At 44.1% G+C, this 20,770-nt stretch overlaps 1 protein-coding gene across 2 annotated transcripts in view; it reads left to right on the plus strand.

Moving 5' to 3' along the window:
* LOC149228129 (DHHA1 domain protein) overlaps window positions 1–20,770 on the plus strand; it is a 377,957-nt gene that overhangs the window by 85,704 nt on the left and 271,483 nt on the right. The window lies entirely within an intron of this gene.

The raw sequence follows: 20,770 nt of genomic DNA on the forward strand, positions 1-20,770 counted from the left end.
AACGGTGTCACTTGTGTGTTTGTTTATTTATTTCAGTTGCTGTTCTGTAGATGGTTGAGACTGTATTGTGTTTATTTTAGTATTTATGTGATTAAATAACTTGTTAGTAATTAAACAAGTAAGCGAAATAAACAAGAGAATATAGATACAATTTCTCATGGGTAATACTTAGAAATTTCAACACGATCCACTAGAACTCCCAGCCCATCTCACCATGTAGCTTATCGAGACCACATCTCCATGTCTTCAACTAAAACTTTTGCTCTATGATCTAGGCACTCACAACTTCCTCTGAGTTGCTTCGGTGCACACCCTGATTCACTGTCCCTCAAAGTAGCTTAGATATGCTCTGATACGTATTTCCACGACCTTGGTGTCTTGGATAAAATCTTAAATCACTTACACTACCAAGCCAAGAATCACAACGAAACTACTTTGTACAACAATATATAAACAACAATAATTTTTCTAGTGCACAAAATATAGACAACTTTTTGCAATTTTCAACCCAACTTCGTTATATTAATCAAACTGAATAATACAATAGTCTAGGGCTCCCGTACTAGGGATAATGGCCGTCATACATCCATTAGTACAAGAATACAGAATTGGGGCTTGGTGTCAATCTATCGACAACTAATCTACCCTCAACAAGATACTTTGACCATCTGGCTGTTGCATGCTCTCTCAGCTCCTCTTGGTCGTACCCTGCACCTTCCCGGTCCGTCGGCTCTCGATCTGTAGCATTGCCTCTATCAACGATCCAAGTCCATATGACCAATGAATCTCGGCTATCCAATCTGCTCACTAGTTGTGCATTAGTCCGTCAAGGGCACAACACATCGAGACTCCTGTTGAGTTGTTCGCAACTCGGTTTGTGAGCAACTCTCATTTTGCCCATTGCTGCTCCTTAGCTACTCAGGGACTTCAGCCCACTACAGTCTTCCTGCGGTGCTCCAATGAAGACCAACATAGGGCATAGAGCGCTGCCACCTATCACTGCAAGATGTCCATCTCCCACAATGAACATGGGCTAGGAGGAATGCTCATCATCTGCTGTAGAAGTCCTTCTCCACACACAAGTCTAGGGCTGCTCAACTGCTCCTTTGGCTGATCAAACCTTGAGCTCAACTTCTCACACTCTAGCAACAACTTAAGTCCATGAAGGTGGTTCACAACTGGCTCCAACTTGGGCACTATCACGTTGTCCTCCAATAGACCATAAATGCCCAATCCATTGTCCACACTTGGCCCACTTTCACGCTGCCCTCCAACAGAGCACGAGTGACCAATCCTGCTGTAGCATCTGCTCCTAGTTAGTGCATCCAATCATCTAGGAAACCCCTCCTCTTGGCTGCCAATAGACTCCTCATTTTGTCGTCTCCTAGGACACTCATCCTCTAGCATCCAATCATCAATCGAGAGTCCATCTGCAACTCACTGCTATTGTCCTCTTACCTTGGTTTCTGTGCAATCTTCTAAGCTCTGGTCAGGGCATCTGAAAACAACCCTAAACCCTGCTTCAAGACTGCGGTTCCCTTCCTCAACAAGTTAGGTTCACTTGCTGTCACTTCCTGCCCTCTTAATGCATTACTTTAGCCTTGGGTTCCTCCACAAGGCAATTTCCTGCCTGTGGCTAAGCTACAACAAGAAATCTTATCCTTCTAGCCAGGGTATCCACCCTCAATTCCACTTTGCTGCTCACTGTACACCTATGACATGCCTTAGATAGACTGTGTCTAGGGGAGAATGGCTCTAAACTAGGCCTCTCGGCCCTCAACAATCCTCCACACAATGCGCCGCTACAACAAGTCCTTGCGGCCCTTGGACAAAGGTACAACTACACTTAATTAAGCACAGGGCATACTCCAAACTTACCCATGTAGCTACTTCCTGATCTGGCAATGGAGACACCTTAATTCTGCCCACAAAGCCGACCTTAATTCACCTTATTGGCTGCCTTGGGCTGCGCTTGTTCCACAGAAGATCTACTCCAAAAACGTAGAGAACCCCTCACTAAAAACTCGGCTGCACTGTCTCCTTTCTCTTGCCTCAGAACCACACTAAATCGCAGAGTTATGTTGATGTGAATGCTCCCTTGGATGTTTTCATGATCTCACACAAGCCCTTTATTTATAACTTTCTCAAGGGCTCCAACGAAGTCTCTCTATGGGCTTGTACAATTGTCATTAGGCCTCTAAACACTAGGCTGACTTGACTAACACATGTGCAACCCCAACCATGACCTTCAAAAATTAATATCTCAAGATTGACAACTTGGAGTTCGATGTGTCCGGTTGCTCTCGGAGTCCTCTATCATCTCCATCCATCGCATGTCAAACTCTCGTCACGGTTTTGGCCCGAATATCGATGGGTGCAAAACCCCAAGCTTGGGTTTCAAGCTCACAAGGCCACTTACGGAGCTCCTTCCTTCAAACTCTCGATCGTCAAGGCTTGGAGTACCTCTGAAACTATAAAAATCAACACATTAATACCTGTGTCGAACAACTTTTCCAATTTCTTTTGTAATAGTGGTAGCAACTTGGGGTTGATTTGCCTTAGCTTTTGATGAAAAGGCTTAGTTCCTTCCTTTAAAGCTATAGCATGTTGGATCACATCTTCTCGATAAGCCTTCAAATCATCATAAGACAATGCAAAAACATCTTTGAACTCATGTACCAACTCTTTTATGGTCTTTCTTTCTTATTTAGTTGTAGTTTAACCAACCTTTATGACTTTTGGATTTTCAAATGATCCAATATTAGCTTCATTGAATTCTTCCGGCTTGGTGTTCTACTTCTTCCCTTTATATGAGTCTTCTCTCTTGAATAGGTTTTCCAATGGAGCAATACCAACCAAGATTTTGTTATCTGTTAACTGAACCCCAACTCTTCATCTGACCAATCAACTTGATTCTCTTGGAGATTGCTTATGAATTAGAGAATTTGTTCATCATCTTGAAAAACTGGCCAATGCATATTATTATCCAGAATAGAAGGCTTGCATATCACTTCCGATTGTATGTATTCCAATAGATCACATGGTTGCTTTTTGGAAGCAACAAAAACTAAAGAATGTGCTTTTTGATTAGTTTCCCTTGGCATTGTTTTTATGGACAAAGCATGAAACCCTTCGGTAGCATTGGTTATAACTTGTCTATATATCTTCAACCTGTCATTCTTACAAACAAACTTCCCTTTGACTTGACATACAATTGTTGAATTTTCTAAGTCTATCTGTTAGAAAATTAATCTGTATTCTGCTGGTTTATTTCTCCTACTTGTAAATTTTGAACAAGTTATTTAAAACATTTAAATACTGAAGTAAACACAATATAGTCACAACATCTACAGATCATCAGCTGAAAGAAAAACAAACACACAAGCGACACCGTTATTTTTGGACAAATGTCCCCGGAAAAACCCAATTTGGGAAAACTGGTGTAGCTATTTTGAGGGTTTATTATTATGTAGTATTTCCTTGAGTACAACTGGGTGCCAAAATGGCTCACCCGACAAAGAAAAACAACTGGTAGTAATACCTCTCTATTTGGAAACAGGTATTCAGAAAACCTGTCCCACGAAACCCTCTCCAGCAACTCTGAAGCACTGCGTCAGCCTCCTGCTGCTCTGCGTTAGCCTCAGAATCCTGTGTGTCAGCCCTCTAAGGCACTCCGCAGCCTCTGGGACCCTCTGTGTCACTCTTGCTGCCTTCTGCGTGGATGACGCAGACCCTCTAGCCTCTGTGTTGTCTTTGCTGGGGTCTGCATGGCCTGCTCTGGCTGCTGCTTCTCGCTCTCTACCTCTGCGCTGGTCTCTCGGCACTATCTCAGCCTCTCTGTCCAGTACTCACTACCCCTCACTGCTGATCACTGATTCAACTTTGCTTAGCAACCCCTCTCTAGCAAGTCGAATGACTGATCACTCTGGTGTATCTTCCAACTGACCCTCAAGCCTCCTCTTATACTTTTCTTGTTGGTCCTTCCATGACCGAGATTAAATCTCTAATCAACGACTAAGATTAGATTTGGCTTGATCCATGACTTTTGGAACCTTCTAACCTAGTTTTATATTAATACCCATTAATATTTTATTTTTCCTAAGTTTAGGCTTAGGAACTCCATTAAAAATACTGATTATTTTAATATCTCCCAAACCGGGTACAATTTGTCCAAACCATTTCTGGGTCTTGAAGATCTCATGTGCTTTAGCCTTTCCACCAATTTTCGTGGTTAGAGCACATCCGATGCTACCTCAAATCAACACTCCTTCTTAGCGAGATCTGTGCTCTAGTAATACTCCACACTGAGCATCACCCTGATTATCCGGCACCGGTACCTGTGCTGATGCTAGGCCTCTACGCCCAACATCCTCTGCACTGCTGCATCTTGTACTGCTACCATGGCCCTGCCACTGCCACTGCTGCATCTGTACGACAGCGCCCTCTGTATCCATGCTGCTACAGGTCCATCCTTCCAACACTGCATCTGCACTGCATCCCCCTCTTACCATGCTGCATCGTGCTATTGCCAACTGCTACTGCTCTGCAACTCAGTTATTGAGAAGTAAGTAACCGATCCAGCCAACTTCTGACATCCCTGTCAGGCTAGAAACACTCCCTTTGCTGAATCTTTCTCTGCCGCTAACAAGTGCTCCCTCTACTGACATTTGAGCTGCTGCAACAACACCCTGCATCTCGCAACGTTGCACACCTCTATGTGCCATCCTGCACTAGTGCAGCACTTCGTGCCTCTCGCACTGTTGCATCCTGCTAGCCTCACATTACCCGGGGACTCTTGCACTGTGGCACTCTCTACCGCTTCATCCGCATCCGTTTCTACCGACATCCATCAATCCTACTACTTTCTCTTTGGGGCTCCTGTAGCAAGGTATAGTCCAAGATGTTGGGTACCTCAAGGTGTAATATCCCGTTTCAGAGATTTTCCCCAAAACCCTAGTAAACTCCAACCAAATACGCACAAATAATATAATAACTGGAAAACTCAAAATGATAAAAATAATAGTGGTGTAACATATAATTATATAAGCAAGAAATATAGGCAGATACTCGAGAAATGCAGAGAGAAATGCTAAGCCATTTTATTATACTGAGTAATGGAATGAGTACAGGAGGTGATCAGAAGGATGGCACCTCGACTTGCACCAGGCAAGTGAAGAAATACACTCAGAATAACAAAGGAATGGCCTCTGCGTGGATGCTGCTGGAAAACTACCGTGCTGCTGCTACTGCTGGAAATCAAATGAGGATTTGGGGTTGTTCCCCTCCTCAGAAAACGTTGAAACTCTAGAATCCGCCCTACTAAGAAAACCCAGCAAAACCCAGAAAGCTTTTCTGAAATGGCCGACCCCCGAAAATCGCCCCCTTGGGGAATCACGCAATCCCTCAAGGCCCTGCGCTGCCAATGAGTAGAATCCTCCAAAATACTGCCCAAAACTCTGCCAAACTACTCCAATATGCAAGAGCTGATCCCTTGCTCAATATCCCAGCTCAACTCCTCCATAAATCCTCAATCCGGAAATGCTCCCAGAAGAATTGCGTCCCTCTCTCTCAAGACTGCGCAGTCTTGCAATGCTTAGCTCCACCTCAATGCCAAAGATCAAAACTACTGCAAAAAGACTGCTGAAAATACCTTGCCCGAGTAGGCACTCGAAGTCCCCCGAGGTTAAGGGTGAGATATCCGAACGGAGACACTCGGTGCACTAAACAATGCTACAGACAGGCTAAACAACCAATGTGCTCCAAGTCGAAGTGAATAGCTCAAATGCTCATAATCGAATGACAAAATGAGGGGGCTCCTCTCTCCTTTATAGCATTGGCCTCTCCCAATCCCAAGGCTCACCTCCTCCAGCGTAATCCCCTCTTTCCACGTGTTCCCTTTCCATTTGCGCAGTCCCTCCAAGTGTCTGCATGGGCCCATCTCTGCGTGGTCCTTTGGCCCCCTTGGCTCCCCTTTAAGTCACAACGTTGTGTTACTAGGAAGTGACTTTTATTCTAAAAGTGAATTATGTCCCCTTTTCCTCACCTTTTTATTTACAAATAACTATAGAAGGCAAAATTGAGCAAAATCGAATATTCTAATTAGCCATGGCTAATTAGGAATATTACAGTCTCCCCTGGCAAGATGTTGCTTGTCCTCAAGCAACTGAAGTGATGGATGTTGCAAAATTTTCTCACTCTGCCAAGTGGCATCCTCATCCGGTAAATTCTTCCACCTCACCAAGAATTCCCGGACCGTCCTGCTCCGTAGCTGCCTCTCCTTGGTATCAATAATAGCCTTTGGTTGCAACACCAAATGCCCTCATCATCCGTAAGTGGCAGCTCATCTGTCACTGTCACATGCTGTCCCAACGCCTTCTTCAGGCATGATATGTGAAAAACGTTATGAATCTTGCTGCCTTGGGGCAGCTCCAACTCGTATGCTACCTGTCCAATCTTGCGTATCACCCTGTATGGCCCATAAAAGCGGGGCTTGAGCTTTTCAACCCCCTTCTGCTTCAGTGACGATTGTTGGTATGGCTGTAATCGTAGGTAGACCAAGTCTCCTACCTCAAACTGTCTCTCCACCCGACCCCTGTCAGCATACAGCTTCTGCTGGTTTTGCGCTGTAGCCATGTTATCCTTGAGAGCTCGGAGAATATCCTGACTCTCTTGGATCCAAATCTTGGCTCTCGGAGCCTTGCTAGCACTAAACATCACGTCAGCAAAAGACAAAGGATGATATCCATACAAAGCATAGAATGGTGACATATCGATGGACATGTGATGTGTAGCGTTGTAGCAGTACTCCCCCAGATGCAGCCACTTCAACCATGCTCGCTGCTGTCCACTGACATAGTTACACAAGTAGCCCTCCAGCCACTTGTTAACTATCTCCGTTTGCCTGTCCGTCTGTTTGTGATAACTGGTGCTTGGTGTCAACTCCGTCCCCACCAACCGGAAAAGCTCCTGACAAAACCCGCCCATGAATGGCTGTACCTGTCACTGATGATGGTCTTAGGAAGACCATGTAGCCTGAAGACCTCTCTGAAGAATAGCTCGACCACCTGTGCTGCTGTGTAGTGTGCGGATATGGCGAAAAAATGTGCGTACTTTGTCATTCGATCAACGACGACAAAGATACAATCCTTACCCTACACCATGGGCAACCCTGTGATGAAGTCCATCAAAATACTCTCCCATTTCCCCTCTGGAATGGGAAGTGGCTGCAATAAGCCTGCGGATGGCTCATCTCCCCCTTGTTCCTCTGGCAAACGTCGCACTCCCGGACATGCTGGAGTACGTCCTCCTTGAGGCCCTTCTATGAGAACTTCTCTCTAATGGCCCTGTAGGTTTTGGTAAACCCCTGGTGGCCTGCTAATGGTGAATCATGTGACGCCTGAAGTATCTTCTTCTTGAGTTGAGATCTCTTAGTCAAGAAGATCCGGTCCCTGTAGTAGATGATCTCATCGACCACCCTGTACCTGTCATCCACCACCTGCCCATCCAGAATCTCACATGCAAATCTGTCCTAGGAGTACTCTATTAAGAGTTGAGCCCTTCAGTCTGCGTGCAAGCTCATAAGAGACAATGTGGCTGGTCTACGTGAAAGGGCATCTGCTACCACGTTGTTCTTACCCTTGACATACTCAATGTCAAAGTCATATGCTTGGATCTTACTAACCCACTTCTGCTGCCTCTCCTATAGCTGCTTCTGCTCCAAAAAGAACCTGGGGCTGTTGTGATCAGTCCTCACCTTGAACCTGTTACCCACTAAATACTGCTGGAACTTGGCCAATGCATGCATGATGGCTAGCATCTCCTTGTCGTATATAGAATACAACCTCTCGTGCGGAAGGAGCTTCCGGCTCTCAAAGGCTATAGGGTGACCTCCTTGCATCAATACTGCACCGATCCCCTCTCCCGACGCATCACACTCCAAAACAAATGGCTGTGAAAAATCTGGCAATACAAGCACTGGGCAGCTGCTCATCACCTCCTTGAGCCTGTTAAAGGCTCGCTGCGCTGTATTCGACCAACTGAATGCCCCCTTCCTTGTCAAATCTGTCAGGGGTGCAGCAAGCTGTGAGAAACTCTTGACGAATTTCTGGTAGTAAGTACAAATACCAATGAATCCCCAAAGTTCCATCACGTTCCTCGGCTCTGGCCAATCTCGGATGGCCCTAATCTTCTCCTCGTGGACTCTCACTCCGTCCACCCCTATGATGTGTCCCAAGTACAACATCTCCGTCAATCCAAACTCACACTTGGAGAGCTTGGCGTAGAACTGCTGCTCCTCCAAGATGCGCAACACTATCTCAATGTGCTGGAGATGCTCCTCCCAAGTCCTGTTGTAAATGAGTATATCATCAAAGAATACCAACACAAACTTCCTCAAGTGACTGCGGAAGATGTGGTTCATGCAAGATTGGAATGTAGCTGGGGCGTTGGTTAGCCTGAAGGGCATCACCAAAAACTCAAAGTGCCCATAGTGACAACTGAAGGCGGTCTTGGGAATGTCCTGTTTCCTCACGCGAATCTGATGGTACCCAGATCTCAAATCAATCTTTGAGAAGAATCGGGCTCCTCTTAACTCATCCATCAACTCATCGATTTTGGGTATGGGGTACCTTTTCTTCAGGGTCTTCTTGTTCAGGGCCCTGTAGTCAATACACATCCTCAATGTGCCGTCCTTCTTCTTCACCAACACCACAGAAGAAGCAAAAGGACTCGTGCTTGGTCGAATGTGCCCAAGGGCCAGCAACTCCTGGATGGCCTCTCAATCTCATCTCGATAGGCCTTGGGATGCCTATAGGGGGTAGTAATCACTGCCTGTATGCCCTGCTCAAGCTCAATGGTGTGCTCAAACCCCCTGTCCGGTCGCTCTCTTGGCGGAATCTCCCCAAATACTATGGCATACCGGTCAAGGATGGATTGTATCTTTGGGTGCACTGTGTGCCCTGTAGTCCCTGCCTTTGATGCACACAGCTCCACTGCCCACTCCACATCTCCCTTCCAGAAGACTGCCTCCATCCGATGAGCCGAAACAGTTTGAGGCGGATATGTGTGCTGTCCCCGTATCTTCTCATGCCTCCCTGTCTTCTCATCATCCCACTCCATCTCTAGGGCCTTCCAATCTGTAGTGACCTTCCCTAGAGTGATGAGCCACTGAACACCCAGTACTATGTTGGTGTCCGGAATATTGACCACGAAGAAGTGGTCAGTCAGTGTGTAGGTGCCCATCGTCACTGATAACTCTGGAACATAACGAGCACACACCATGGTCTGATCTCCTGGGACCAAAACTGAAAATCCATCGAAGCTCTCTGTCGGTATACCTCTCTGCTCAACCATCTGTGCATCGATGAAGTTGTGGGTGGCCCCACTGTCAACCAAAACTGATACTCGCTGGCCACGTATTGTCCCCCGTACGCGTAGCGTCAAATACTTGGGAACTCCTCGCAATGCTGCAAGGGCTCCTCCGGTAGGTGCAAACGCTGCACCACCTACTAGTGGTGGTGGAGGCAACAAGGGACCCTACATGGCATGACTATCTCCTACCTCCACATCATCCTCCTCATCCTCTTCCTCGCTGCTCTCGGAGAAGATCTCAATAAAATGTGCTTTGCCAGTGGCACATCTATGTCCTGGTGCCCGCGACTCCTGACAAGTGAAGCACAACCGCTTCTTCTTCAACTCCCTCCTGGCATCATCATCAAGCTGTACTCATCTTGGATTTCCCTTCGGAGGCGGAATCCTCACATCCTTCCCCTTAGGCTGAAAAGCCTGTCGCTGGGGGTAAGGTGTCCGGGTCCTGGGTAAGACATCCTGTAAGTCCCGGGTCCTGCTAATAGCATCCTGAAGGGTGGTTGGTCTAGCAGATCTGACTAGACCCCGAAGTGGCTCTACTAACCCCTCAACATACATGTAGATCCTCCGTGCCATGGATAGATCTGGCACCATCGTTGAAACCCTCAAAAAGTTCGCAATGTAGGTCTCTGGGCTCCCTGTCTGTTTGAGCCTCGTCAGCTCAACAAAGTGCTGTTCCGGATCCCTCCGGTCAAACCTCTCCATCAATCTCCTGGTGAACTTGGCATACGTCGTCACTGTGGAATGCCCAAGTGTAACCATCCCATGGAACCACCAATCCTGGGCCTCACCATCCAAATGTAATGTCGCCACCTTGATGGCCTCTGTCTCCGACATTTGGTTAAGCTGGAAATAGATGTCTAGCTTCTCCAGCCAAGACCTTGTCGAACTGTTTGATGAGCCATCAAATGTAGGCAAGTGAAATCTACTAACAGTGCGGTGGGTGTCTCCATCATGATAATGCCGGTATCCTCTGTGATGGTCGCAAGGTCTACTATCCCACTGGAGCTGAACAAAGTCTCTGAATGAGAGAGCATCCCTGAACTCCTGCCCATAGGCCTGGTACTCTGCAAAATAATCGCCATGTGACCGGGCTCTGCCTCCTGCTGTGCTCCTGCCCCCATGTCTGCTCCTAGGAAAGTGGGCATGGTAGAGCGTATAGGGGCATGTGAGGCCACCTGTTAAGTAGTATCACGCTGAGTGGCACCCTGCTCTGGCAAATGGTGAGATGCACTCGATCCCTCTCCAACCTGAAAAACCCGTGGGCTCCCACGTTGTCTAGCCTCCACTGCCTTTGCCCCATCACCTCGATCTGCCTCGACAGACCCTGCACTGATTTGAGGAGCATGTCTGCAAATCTCTTCCCATCATCATCTGCCATCGGATCCTCCTGCTCTGTGTCCACCACAGGCTCCTCCTGTCCTGCGTCCACCATAGGCTCCTCCAACCTACGCCCAGTGTCTCTGTATCTCCTACCTCTATAACAGATGTAGGGATTTTCCCTCGGTGTCATAGATTGCTAGCTCCACAGGCTGAGCCAGATCTATGCTCTGATACCACTGTAATATCCCGTTTCAGAGATTTTCCCCAAAACCCCAGTAAACTCCAACCAAATACGCACAAATAATATAATAACCGGGAAACTCAAAATGATAAAAATAACAGTGGTGTAACATATAATTATATAAGCAAGAAATATAGGCAGATACTCGAGAAATGCTAAGCCATTTTATTATACTGAGTAATGGAATGAGTACAGGAGGTGATCAGAAGGATGGCACCTCGACTTGCACCAAGCAAGTGAAGAAATACACTCAAAATAACAAAGGAATGGCCTCTGCGTGGATGCTGCTGGAAAACTGTCGTGCTGCTGCTACTGCTGGAAATCAAATGAGGATTTGGGGTTGTTCCCCTCCTCAGAAAACGCTGAAACTCTGGAATCCGCCCCTACTCAGAAAACCCAGAAAAACCCAGAAAGCTTTTCTGAAATGGCTGACCCCCGAAAATCGCCCCCTTGGGGAATCACGCAATCCCTCAAGGCCCTGCGCTGCCACTGAGTAGAATCCTCCAAAATACTGCCTGAAACTCTGCCAAACCACTCCAATATGCAAGAGCTGATCCCTTGCTCAATATCCCAGCTCAACTCCTCCACAAATCCTCAATCCAGAACTGCTCCCAGAAGAACTACGTCCCTCTCTCTCAAGATTGCGTAGTCTTCCAATGCTCAGCTCCACCTCAATGCCAAAGATCAAAACTACTGCAAAAACACTGCTGAAAATACCTTGCCCGAGTAGGCACACGAAGTCCCCCGGGGCTAAGGGTGAGATTTTCGAACAAAGACATTCAGTGCACTAAACAGTGCTGCAGACAGGCTAAACAGCCAGCGTGCTCCAAGTCGAAGTGACTAGATCAAATGCTCATAATCGAATGACAAAATGAGGGGGATCCTCTCTCCTTTATAGCATTGGCCTCTCCCAATCCCAAGGCTCACCTCCTCGAGCGTAATCCCCTCTTGCCATGTGTTCCCTTTCCATCTGCGTAGTCCCTCCAAGTGTCTGCGTGGTCCTTTGGCCCCCTTGGCTCCCCTTTAAGTCACAACGTTGTGCTACTAGGAAGTGACTTTTATTCTAAAAGTGAGTTATGTCCCATTTTCCTCACCTTTTTATTTACAAATAACTATAGAAGGCAAAATTGAGCAAAATCGAATATTCTAATTAGCCATGGCTAATCAGGAATATTACACAAGGATCCTGCCCCTCATCGCTTGTAGCCTTATTGACTACAGCTCGATGTCTCCCCACCTCTTCTCTAGAGGTACATGAGCACTCATGGCACAATCGTCATCCTCCTTGACCTCCTTCTCTGCCTTCTTTGGCGCTGCCTTAGAGTCAGACGCCTCTCCCTTGTTCTTCTTCCTCAGACACTTGTTCTTATAATGACCCTGTTCCCCACAGTGGAAGCACTTGACCTTGGAGAGGTCCTTCTTCTTGCTCTTCTCCTGCTTTCCCGCAGATGCCAGAGTTGCATCCTCTTCTTTTTCCTTCTTGATCCGGACTCCTTTGCTGCTACTTCCCATCTTGGTCAGTCGTCTGATCTCTTCTTGATGGAGCCGCCCACAATTCTTCCCAATCTGGAAGATTCGCCTTACCCAGTATGCTCTAGACAAATGTCTCCCACTCCTCGGAGACTGCGTTTAGTGTGGTTCTTACCATCAACTCTTGATTCGACGTGGCCCCTATGGAAGTCAGTTGGTCTCGGATCTCCTTCAACCGACCGAGGAAGAGATCTATTTGCTCTCCCTTCTGCCTCTGGTATGACCTTAGCTGATTCTCAAGTAACATCTTCCTCTGCACGGAAGTATGCTAGTACAATGTCTTCAAGGTGTCCCACATCTCCTTTGCGTTTCCTTCTCAGCAAATATGTTGGACCACATGATCCTTGACCCCATCAAGGATGATGCATTTTGCCTTGGCCATTGCCTCCTCGTACCTTTCATTAGATACCGGGTCAACTGGGATAACCATTACTCTTAAGGCGAGGCCCTTGATGCGATGTCTGTCTAGAATGGACTATATCCTGGCCTTCCAGACCACAAAGTTGGACGCTTCGTCCAGCCTATCCTGATCCCTCAGCCCATTCACGACCATCTCTCTTCTCTTCTTTGTCGACTTCTCTGAGTCTCTCTACTTCTTGCTTGGAAGTTATCGGTTTGACTCTTGCTGAATCTCTCTACTTCTCGTCTAGAAGTTCTTGGTTCGACTCCTTCGAGTCTCTCTACTTCCCGTTTGGAAGTTCTCTTCTGGACTCCCTCTGAGTCCTGATTTCTCTCCTGGAAATCCTTTTGCCAACAGTCAAGTTGCCCCTCTCTAATCGTCTGTGCAACTGCAACTTTGATCCAGATTCCTTGGCTAGAAATCCGCCTTGGCAGCGACTCCCTCTACCTTGGTTTTGCCTTGTTAGGTATTGTTCTGACCACATTACCCCACCAGCTTCGCTCCTGGCAACTGCCCACAACTTCCTTCGCCCCAACAACTGAAGGATTGAGCCTCTTGGCTCTGCGCAATCTTGGCACTGACAAAACAACTCCCTTAGCCGACTGCGTCAACCCTCTTGGGTTCTGCATGAGCCTGTTTCTGCCCTCCTCAGCTTCTGAGCTGGCCTCTCTCAGGCCTGGACTGATGACGCAGTCCTTCTGTGCCAACCCTTCCTCTGTTGCTTTCTGCAAGGATCAACTCTATCACTCGGGACAGTTGAATCTGCTGCAAATGCTCTGCTCAGCTGATGCCTTGAGCTTTCTTGTGATATGCAACCACGCTCTGATACCATGTTGAATTTTCTAAGTCTATCCGTTAGAAAATTAATTTGTTTTCTGCTGGTTTATTTCTTCTACTTGTAAATTTTGAACAAGTTATTTAAAACATTTAAATATCGAAATAAACACAATACAATCGCAACATCTACAGATCATCAGCTGAAAGAAAAACAAACACATAAGTGACACCATTATTTTTGGACAAATGTCCCCGGAAAAACCCAATTCGGGAAAACCGATGCAGCTATTCAGAGGGTTTATTATTATGCAGTATTTCCTTGAGTACAACTGGGTGCCAAACTGGCTCACTCGACAGAGAAAAACAATCGGCAATAATACCTCTCTATTCAGAAACAGGTATTCAAAAAACCTGTCCCACGAAACCCTCTCCAACAACTCTGAAGCATTGTGTCAGCGTCTTGCTGCTTTGCGTCAGCCTTAGAACCCTCTGCGTGAGCCCTCGGAGGCACTGCGCAACCTCTGGGACCCTCTGCATCACTCCTGATGCCTTCTGAGTGGATGATGCAGGTCCTTTTGCCTCTGCGCTGTCTCTGCTGGGCTCTGCATGGCCTGCTTTGGCTGTTGCTTCTCGCTCTCTGCCTCTGCGCTAGTCTCTCGGCACTATCTCTGCCTCTTTGTCTAGTACTCGCTGCCCCTTGTTTCCAATCACTGATTCGACTTTGCTTAGCACCCTCGCTTTAGCAAATCGAATGACTGATCACTCTGGTGTATCTTCCAACTGACCCTCAAGCCTCCTCTTATGTTAAATTTTGGTATGTTCTATGCTAGAGCAATTTATTTAAATTTTCACAGATAGCAATCACATCAGCATAATGATAAACTGCAGATAGAACATAAATATAAAACGCAGAAGACAAGCCAAGACAAGAGGACACAAGATATGGCGCGAGCCAGGGACAAACCCCACAATGTGTGGGGAAACCCTTTGATCAATTCTTCTTTTATCTTCAGAGTTCAACAGAGAAAGAGAGAGAGAGAGAGTACATTTACAACAGAAGTCAACACTTTGACTTGTCTAGATCTGAGCATAGATCATCTTCTATAACGATGAGATCAGTTGAAGACATTCTGCTTCAACTGATCCTCCAAGGTGACTCCTTCACCTATCATCGTGCTGCATCTCGTCCATTTGCTGCACCTTACTGTGTAGCACCATCATGATGCTCATGATCTCATACATCACGCTGCTCATACATCATGCTGTCCATGATCTACATCATGTTGCCCATGTCCATGATCTTATCCATCATCATGCTGCCCTTCATATCCATGATCATCTTTCAACTTCATGCTGCCCATACTAATGTACATCATCATCATGTTGCTGCCTTAACAAATGACATTCTATCATTGCTATTCATTGTCATGTGGCTGCTACAGGTATGCCATTCTATCACTGTAGATTATGCTTAGAGTGTAGTGGACACAGTCATCACTGAAATCCTCTCCAACATGATCACATCAATGCTGAGACTGAGATAGCAACTACAGCATTACTATGATCTCCATTAGACCCAGACAGTGAGGCACAAAAATACTTCTGTATATGCCAAGAATGTAACTATCATTGTCATTACTACAACATCCTTTAACAAGATCTTACTTGATACTGAAACCATCGCCGTTACAACTTCACAGCTGTATCACCAAGATCATTTTTCTGTTGTATCTTTCCACGAAGGTATCCGGACTGAGACAGTGATCACAAATATGTGTGGTTGAAGCAAGAATGAAGGACGTTGAGGTATACTGTTATGAGATCATCAAGTTACAAGTATGCTGAGAATAATAGATCTGGTCTTCTCATTGTAATATATTCCTATGCCAAGTTATACTGCTGTCTGCTACAGGGATACTGTACCTTAGACCCTCCCGAGGATACTTCTAATCCATTTGACTGCATATAACAAGTGTACAGGACTGCATGTATCCTTTGCGTGAACAGAATTTCATTATAAGATTCTTCATAAGCCTGCGGCTAGGGCACATTATGACTGCGGATTGGGCACCCACCGAACTGTACCTAGGGCATCTTCTTACCTGCGTTAAAGGGTCTCCTAGGACTGTGTCTATAGGGACAGCGAAGTCCCTCTTCTTGCTGCATATAGAACAGCGTATAAGAATCTAATTACTGTGCCTTCATGGACTGCATATTGAGCCTCCCTTTGCTGTGACTTAGGGCATCTTATGGTTGCGTTTAGAACCTCCTTTCTTAGTGGAATTAAGTCTCTTCTAGACTGCGTATAAGTGCCTCCCTTTGCTGCATTAGATTATCATTTATTGCTGTCAAGAGTACCCTCAAATGCTATGGCTAGGGCACCCTTAAATGTCGCTGATAGATTTACTGTGGCTAGGGCATCATAGGCCAGCGTACATTTTCATGGTGTCTCTCTCCTGCTCCAAAAACCCAAAACGTGGAGAGGAAGAGATCACCACACTAATGTATGTCTCAAATGACATCAAATCCTCTTTTATTTATACTAACTTGTAGGGGTTGAATAGACACGTCGGTTGGGCTTCTAGAGCCTACATAAGTGCTGGTCGGCTTGATAATAATTACATAAACAAAATAAATTCATATCTCCATAAATACTTATCGGAACTGGATGATCTTTGGATCAATCCTACACCTCTCGACGAGAGGGATCCAATAAAAATATCAGCTGCCATAAATAAGCTGACCCACATGGAGTTTGGCCCTAGTTGCCAATTTAACATCTTATACTTTTCTTGTTGGTCCTTCAATGATCGAGATTAAATCTCTAATCAACGACTAAGATTAGATTTGGCTTGATCCATGACTTTTGGAACTTTCTAACCCAGTTTTATATTAATACCCATTAATATTTTATTTTTCTCAAGTTTAGACTTAGGAACTCCATTAAAAATATTAATTATTTTAATATCTCCCAAACTGGGTACAATCTCTCCAAACCATTTCTGGGTCTTGGATATCTCATGTGCTTTAGCCTCTCCATCAATTTTCATGGCTAAAGAACATCCGATGCTACCCCAAATCAACAACAATGAGGTTAGATTCACCAATAATCTTTGATAACTTGACAGTCGTTTCTTTAGCCAAACTTAAACCAATTAATAAAGCTTCATATTCAACAATATTGTTAGTGGCATCAAATTCTAAATGAAATGAATAACATAAAATTTTACTTTTTGGCGAGGTGAACACAATACTTGCACCATTACCTGTCTTTTATGAGGAATTGTTGAAGTTCATAGTCCATATGTCATCAATGTCTTCATTAGGTGCCTCACACATGGCCATGATAGTGTAAGAACCAAATCCATCATCATTGACATCTTCAACAAAGCATATTATCTTCTTCCTTGGGTCTTCAACATGTTCTTTTCGGAAGTTCTCTCTGTGAAGTGTCATGTACTCACCTTGGTCGATGGGAATGTTGGCATGAGTTAAATCCAATTGAATACTTCCACATAATTGTGAAAGCCCATTTCCTAGAAAGGAGCATGCCATAAGTGGGAGGAGCATCAATTATGACTATATCAATTTCCATGCACTTATTTGGGAATGCTGTAAGGTGAACTTGCAAATCCTTGATCAATGCAATGACTGATACTTCATGAGAATCAAATGCACATATATTTCTATTTGGCCTAGATGTTCTTAAGCCCATCCTCTTCATAACTTTGAAGGTCATGATGTTTGTTGATGCTCCTGAATCCAACACACAGTTATGCAAAATCCAATCATGATTATCAACAAAATGTAGAAAAGCAGATGTGTTGGATTTGGTGCCTTTTGACTAACTGATGCTTGTAGAATAATGGGGACGTCTTCCCCTTGATCTATACTTGGAATTGGAGACTTCTAAACATAGAACTCTAATGCTTTCCGAAGCTCTTTCTTGTAAGAAAGAATCTTTATTAATTCTTTCAAGGGCATTGGAACCTATGCATTGGTAGTCCAAGAAGCAAGCAAATGTTTCTTGGATGATGATTCTTCTGATTCTTTGGATTTATTCAACTTTAGGTTGGACTTTTGTAATACCCCCATTTTTAGTTTCCTCTATAGTACAACTACGATGGATTTTCATGGTATGTGATGACCAAGTCACAGAAGTAGGATTATGTCATCAACAGTCCCGAAGGAGTTTTGAGGAGTTTTTATGGGATTCGACGACGTTTGCTTGGCATATTCATCATTACGAGTAGTTCTGCACGACTTGTTTTTGGTTTTGTTGCTTTTTGATAATTCCCATTAAATGGGATTATTATTGAGTGTAACTTAATTAATCACGCTTAAGGTAGCATTCTGGGAGGAATATTTAACAAAACACCTTAGTGTAATAGCTCGTTGGAACTGGAACGAGAAGATCTATAGAATGGGATGCTGAGAAGTGATTTCCAGTGGCCAGAGAAAGTATGGTGGGTGATTCATCATTCTCCTAGATTAAAAATGACTTTAATTAGTCACTTAATTAAAAGGGAAAAAGATTAATTAAGGGGAAAATGCCAAAAGTGACTTAAATAAATTAAAAGTAACTTAAGATGAAGTCAAGGGTGAGCTTCTAGAATAATAATAAAATAAAATACTTCTAGAAGATTGGAGATCTATCTATTGGGTCTTTAAAAGGTGGAGGATGAGATAATTTGGGACATCTTGGTTTTGAGTATTTTTCTTTGGTGTAGATTGGAAAATTTAGTTCTCTGCTATAGTAGTCCTAGGACGAAAACCCTTGGGTGATTTAGTGAGAGTGGGCGAGAACCCATTTCAACCCTTGGTGAACTCATTCAGGATTCATAGGTGCATTCATCAGATTAGTTGTTATAGAGGTCGATGCAACATTGTTGCAAATCTATTTGGGTCCATCAACTCAACCATATCGCTGTTTCTTGTACCAACATATTTCCATATTAAATAAATAAGGCTGAGATTGTTTGCATGTTTATCTCGTTTATTCTACAGTTGCAGAATATAATTTCTAGTTTTGTCGTTAAATTTGTGATTCAATCTGCGTAATTTGTTTGTCAAGTTGACAGTGTAAATTTTTGAAGCAAATTTACAATTTGGAATATTATAGTGGTATTAGAGCTGTGCATCTTGCCAGCTTGAGGGTTTATCACAGATTATTCCTGAAAGACCAAACTTGCGAACAAGTTTCAAATCAGATGACTGTGATCTCAAAGATCGAGACTATTATTAAGGAGGTTGCATTTTCTAAGGGATTGAGAGCACCATATTTCTAAAGGGTCGAGTTCTTCTTCAACTTAACATTTTGGGACCGCGAGTGCTGGTTATTTGGTGGTCGTTGAACTCAAGTATATCTCCAGGGCCAAGAACACGCATCAACTAACCATCCAAATTTGGCATTATTGTTCGCTGAATTCATAAGTTTGCGTGAGACCGCGTTATTTGCTAAGAATCAGAGCCAGCATTATGTTTGAATGAGACCCTTCTGTTTACTGGGAGGTATTGCCTATCGAATCACGTGAGAGAAAAATTGATGGTGGGTGCCACCGAGAGGGAACAACCCTGACAATGCTGTCGGCAAGTGGAGATAGCATGGATTGCCGTAGTGGATCATGTAACCATATTTGCAGGTTGCATATAGGTGTGCATGAATTAATGTATGAAGTTGATCTGAGCATGGACAACATGGAACTGTTGGCCGAATTCTCGCACTCAAAGGGCCGAATTCAGGAATAGGCCGAGGTTATGATTATCGAGTTACTGTAGCAGGGACCAGACTGAATCTCGAGTCCCTGAAGGCGGATCGTTCCTCATTCTTTTCACCTTTAGGGACTACCCCCCTTAGTCTGCATAGGAGATAGCTTAAATGGAGTGAGTAGGGATCAGAGTAACAACCCCTATTCTGAGCGTTGTGCCTTAGGTGTACACTTCAGGCAACAACAAAACCTATTGGATATCATTTTCGGGATTCAGTTAGATTGCAGTTTCTGCTTGAGGAATATAATGTTTGTCATAGTTTGGAAACTTGTCTCAGCTGTTTCAGTAAGTGCTCTTTTTGTTTTATCCAAAATCTGCAGAGGGGTCAGTTTTTTGTTTTCGAAGATTCTGAAGTTTCTTTCTATGCACAATTCCAGCAAATGAACAGAGGGATAATATCCTAAATAATGTCAAGATTTTTTGCTTTGAAGGGGGTATAATTTTAGTTTGAACCATTTTGTTTTTCTTTCTGGTCTAGAGCAGGTGTTTCCTTTCTCCGATAATTGCCATATGTCATTTGATATTTTACAATGGAATAAGAAGATATTAGTATCTTTTTATCCCATTCACAAAGGCTGTGTTGAAGTCTGTTAAGTATCTATATATTTCAATTATTTCATTTTTTGAAGGTAATTTATGTTATATTAGCTTGCTTGTAATAATGATATCATGCAAATTCTAAAATTCATGTCTTGGTCTCCAAGGTTCAACGTCATGTGAGGTAATCATGTGCCATGGTCTTACTTTTCCTTTATACTTAAATAACCTCTTGAGTTACACATGTAAGAATGACATGAAGAAACAGAAAGAAAACGTTGAAACAGATGCACAAATCTAAGTTGTCTAACTATAGCTACTGATTAAATACAAATTATAATCATAAATAACAACAATATTAGAGTATATTATTGTTATTATAAGTGTGTATAGAGGATTATACCCTATGTACTATTATTATGACATGTACGTGCTGAGTGCAGAATCTGGGGACAACAGGTAATCAGATACCCTTTCACTTTCTCACTAGTGGTTATTCTTGTGACCTTATTCCTTGTAGTTAGTTTTCTGATTGGTTGTGCACAGTCATTCAATGATTATCTTATGATCTAACAAACTTGATCTTGATTCCGTACTTCTATTCACACTAGATTTCATGCACATGCGTTCTTTGAGTTTGATTATGCTGTTTATCATGTTTTCTTACATACTGGAGTTACACTTATATTATAGTTATTGATTGTTGTTTTCTAGTTCATGTGATTATGACAGTAGTATTAAACACAATTTGTGAAACTATGAGTCCTTATACATTGAGTGAAACAATTAGTGAAACTTCAAGTTTTGAGGGCATTAGAGAGGGAATG

This window comes from Pinus tabuliformis, chromosome J, assembly GCF_031772625.1.
Source record: "Pinus tabuliformis cultivar Carrire ecotype Pingquan chromosome J, CPIR1, whole genome shotgun sequence".
Taxonomy (NCBI): Eukaryota; Viridiplantae; Streptophyta; class Pinopsida; order Pinales; family Pinaceae; genus Pinus; species Pinus tabuliformis.